The sequence below is a fragment of the Habropoda laboriosa genome, unplaced genomic scaffold (assembly GCF_001263275.1).
Source record: "Habropoda laboriosa isolate 0110345459 unplaced genomic scaffold, ASM126327v1 scaffold523, whole genome shotgun sequence".
Taxonomy (NCBI): domain Eukaryota; kingdom Metazoa; phylum Arthropoda; class Insecta; order Hymenoptera; family Apidae; genus Habropoda; species Habropoda laboriosa.
This window is the reverse complement of record NW_017100752.1, coordinates 1,129,640-1,134,991: the sequence shown is the minus strand read 5'-3', so window position 1 is coordinate 1,134,991 and position 5,352 is coordinate 1,129,640.

Genomic DNA, 5,352 nt, shown 5'->3' with positions numbered 1-5,352 from the left:
AAAAGTAAAAATTCGAAAAAAGTGCTCTCTGATTTTAAATTCACATAAAAGTTAAAAAGAGCCAGTGAAAATTTCAGATCAAGTAACTGTAAACTGAAAATGAGAAATAACACTGGTAATGCCGTTTTGCAATTTTTGCTACAGCGCAGCAAAAATTAGAAACTTAAACTGGGTGCCATACTCGCGGCGCTCGAAGAATTTAAAGTGCATTTTTATTAAATGTAATTAAAAGCCAAACTCCGCTTTAAAATATAATATTTAACCCCGTTAGAAAAATATACCTTACAATTTACGATCAAATCATCTTTTTTCCATATTTTTTACAAATGTGACAACTATTTCGAAACAAAATTCGAGTGTTGAATGTGAAACTTATTTTAGGATAGAGGGAGTATTATTTAACTCAAACAGAAATAGTATTATTTAGTCGCTTGTTGAAATCAAATTTTATTTTAATTTTAAATCTCCTCAAAAGTAAAGAAATAATAAAAAGAGACAGAGAATGCAAAATTTTTAACTGCAAAATATCAAAAGAAAGAAATCATACAGAAAAAAAATCAAATTTGTGTAACAATAGTGACTCTTAAGGGGTTTACCAGGAGACCGTCGTAAAAGCAGGTAGTTCCAGATTATGCCTACCTAATAAAATTTTAAGCGGTAGCTTTGTTTGAAATATTAATGGAACTATTTTACCAATATACAGATTATCCTCGCTTTAATAGATACTGTTTCATTTCGCGATTCGTTTTGGATTCATTGGAGCCCACAAGGAAATTGTAACAGTAGGAACTATATACGTAACGGGTGTCATAAAATCTTCTAACACGTAATATACCTCTACAAAAGGTCGTATATGTTTTCAGAACTATTTTTCGAAGCTATTTTTACGCTACAACGAAGGTGTAGAATGAATTTACATACTTGTTTCATTAAAGCCGTAACTTCCTGTCATTTCGAGCAAAAATATACATAAGTATCACAGAAATACATTATTTTATTTGCTTTGAGGTTAATTTTTTTTATTTAAAGTAGTTACCTTTTTCTAAGCATGAATTATGATTGAGTTTATTATAATACGAATAATGTTACAAACGTTTCATTAATTATATTAAATAACTACAAAAATCATATGAATCATATTCTATTGTTGCAAGCCACAGTAACTAATGAAGTACATAGGTATAGTAACTGTTAAGGTTAGGTAATTATACACAGGGTATTTTCTGTAACTATGTGTATTAATTGTAATATAAAGTTATTATACTTAAACTAAGTTTACACGTGGTTGCTTGTTGTTTAGTTTAAGTATAATAACTTAATATTACAATTAAAGTATAGTTATAGAAAATACCCTGCGCATAATTAACTTAAAAGTAACTAATAAAATCCACAAGTATCTAAATCTTAGGTTATTAAGACTATTAGAGACTTTTCATTGTCTTATCTTTGTTTTTTTTATTTATTACATCCTCGAACTATTAGTCATATTCTGATAAAAATCGAAACACGAATACATAACCTCACACATGAAATGCTGCACAATTAAATTATCAGAATTGGAATATTTCAATTCGTTTAATCTACCTACAAATAAATGAAAAAAGAAAATTCAGAACATTTTCGGTTGAAAAAATCTAAAATTAAGAAAGTAGAAGTTAAAATAATTTACAGATAAACAAATTCCTCTGTATTATAATTTAAAAATACTTACTACATGCTTAAAAAGAAGTGAAGACCACAGGAGGAAACATGATAAGTTCATTTTAGTTGATTTTCTGATATTTATGTCATCTGGTAGCTAAATGGGAGTTCCTACTTCAATATGATATAGGTGAAAAGGGAAACAATCTGTCAGGTCCAAAGATATGAGCTTTCTAAAAACAGGTGTACAAGGAAATAACATGACAAGCCCAAGAGAAACATGGAAATAATTTAATAGGTCCACGAAAAACAAAAAATGATTCAATACTGAGCTATTGAATTTAATAAGATTGAGTTAATTAACCAAAATTCTACACAAATATTGACACGAAATTGTGTTTGAAATGAATTTGTTGTAGGTCGTTAAACTTGTCTCAAACAAACTTATCTAAAAACAAACAAAAAATTCATTGCAAATTTAAAAAATCTATTCAAACCATCGTATTGTGTATTAAAAATAATGAAACTTTGTTCTCTTCTATTTTCCTTACAAATCTGCTGTTTACGAGAAAAATGCTAGAAACTAATAACATCAACCGTACATTTTTACTAATATATATGATACTAACTTTGGCGAAGAAATGCAATTTAAATCATACAATACTTTTCGTACGAGCATAATACGTGTCCTAATATTTATGAACGGCAGTGTGAACGCTGCTTAAGTCAAGGATTCCATCAAGTTCGTTTGTGTAGCAGGAGCTTTGACACGTTCCTAACCAAACTTCAAACGATCCACGCTAGAACGCATCCCAATTTCCAAGCCTCGTTTCCTATCAATCTATGAACATTTCCCACACCACAGAAATTCCCCCGCAAAACTAAATCGAATTCGATGAGATATTCGCCGAAAGTCAAACAGTCTATCCTCTTTTCCCTGCTACCTCTTTCCTGTTCCTCTTCCTCTTCGAACTGACCCGCTCGCCCGATCCTCTTTCAGCTTCCAGCACGGTGGTGATCTTGATAAACCCACGTCGGTGGTGGTTGTGAGATGGCGTTAGTGGTAGTGGCTGAATCGGCGGGGTGAGGAAAGGGGAAAGGGAACTAGTTCAGTGAACAAAACGACGCGAGAGGAAGTTGCACGCTGTAGCAACGCCTCGCCGTTGTCGTTTCGCTTAAAAGCTTGTATTTACAAACCGAATACTTTGACCCCCCGAAATCGTCGACGACCAGTTCGCACGCAAACGACTCATGTGTTTTAATTGTTACGTAGATTTATTATACTCGGTTCCCTTACGATTATACGATCATGTAAAATGTGGAATTTTTGTCGAAAATAGAATTGGTCTGCGAGTTTCGTTGGCACTGTGATTCAAAAGAAATACTGACTTGATAATTGAGGTTAGAATTACCTGTTATTTGGAGCTGAGTAATTTTATGTATTCTTGCAGTTTGTTTATTTTTGTTACGTATATTTAGATGCAAACGAATGAATGAATTATATTTGTTTCTTAATGTTTAAGAAAATTGCTGTCTGAACGGATTCTATATAAAAGAATCTTTACTTTTCTGATCTTTTTATGCAAAGAAGAATAAAAAAACTTACGAAAATTTTGTTCGTTTTTAATGGGAAAAGAATTAGTTACAATTACGAATTTTAAGGAACATGACTGTTTCGAAGTTTCCACGTTTGTATTGCTCCCGTTTACTTGTCTTTTAAGAACGAATAAAATCTTGACAAATCCTACTGATGAATAATTTAAAAATACCAGTTAAAGAACAATTTGAAACTAACAAAAAGTACTAATGAGAAGCAGTATTAATGTCACCAATACTTTTAATTCATTTAACTCCTCTCAAAAGGCACTTTCCTATCAAAAATTAATATTTGTAATTGATTGCACTAAAGGTTCAAAAACTTCAGCTAACTGACAAATTATTTTCATTGACACACGTACATAAGTGTTTCTCAAATAAAATTATACAGAGTCTAGGTACAGGGTAAAAGTAAATGTGACAATGCTTACAGTTTCAGTTTTAAACCATTCATCTATTGAGCACTTAAAGATGCAACCGAACTATAACGAAAAAAATTGTCTTGGACTTCATCATTAGTCTTCATCTGCGTGCATAGGTTTCTGTAGCACGTGAACTCACGTACGGCGTGATATTTTGCATTTGAGTACAGCGAGCCACCTCGATATTTAAATGTAAAACGCATGTCTCCGGAGTTCCATTTTTTTTCTCACGTTAAAGCAACCAGGTAGTCCTTCTCTTTGGTATCTGGACCTTTTAAAAAAAGATTCATCACTGTATTCCGTTACTGCTGTCTCGTCGAGTGATTCGTCAACGTTCCAAGCCTTTTAGGTTAGAAAATTTTCAGAGGTCATGAAATTATATGTCGCATCATTTTTACATTCAGAAAGATGGTAATATATTTAATAACATTCAATTTGAGTATATTATTATACGAAAAACAGAAAAAATAATTACACCTTTTTATGAACGTTATCAATTCATTTATAAAATTAAAGCTTTCCTGAAAATTGAAATAGTTCGATCGTTAAACTGTACTTTTCAAAGCAAACATTTTCAAATATTTTTGAATTATTATTATATAGGTAAAAAAATGTCAAATATTCTTTTAATTATTTATTTGTTACATAAAATATTGCTAAGAAATAAAAAAAATTGCAAATCAACTTGGACAATCCCTATAAATGCTACCTACAAACCGTGAACATATGTATTATGTATAATGAATACACATATAATTAACCTACATACAAGTCAACTAATTCTCCATAAACAGCGTACATCTTTTCAGTGTCTCTCAAGAAATTAATCATTTTTAAGCAAACACCAAGTTACTAATAAAAAATTGCTTGAGAATTAAAAAGTCACACATCACTAACTTAATTCAGGAGTCAATACAATTACGCTTTTATTCTTTTCAATATTTATAACTCTCTGCGAGAATTGGTTGAAAAAAGCAAATATTCTTTCCAGTGCTATTTCTATTATAATTACATTTTCATGCAAACCATTTCCTCGCAAGGATAAAGAAGCAAAAAAGAAGAAAACAAAAAAGGAAATACGTAAAAATAGCTTGTCAAAAGCGTCTGAGGTGGCTCTTTGGCGGCGCATTGAGCAATATAGGAGGCCAGTGAAAAGAACGACTACATTATCTTTCGGAGATGGTGCATAAAAACGTTTCTCTGCAGCTGATTCGTCCGCATTGGCAGGTACCTGCAGCGTTTACACGCCGCTGCCCCCGACAGCGTGTCGCCGACTCGTGAATGCAAATGCACCTGCAGGTAGCGTAGACCTACGCATGCACTTATGCATGAAAGAGGGAAAAATCTGTAGCCACTTATGGTGAAAAACGGCCACGATCAACGATCAGGCCTTTAACGTCTTCTTAAATGTTTTATTTTAAACGTTGATTCTGAAGTTTCTGTTCACTGAACATACACCTGTTAATTGTTTTTTTTTCTTCTTTTTTATGTATCTGGAAGGAAATATAAATTTATTAATGTTTTTATGAATATTATTATACCTAATATTGTAGCATTATAATTTTTTTAATTAGCATATTAATTTTTTGAAATGAAACTTGAAAAGAAAATAATTACTCCTTTTCATAATTTATTTTGAAAACTGCAAAGAAGCAATTACATATAATTTTCAGGCAGAAGATTTCTGATAAAA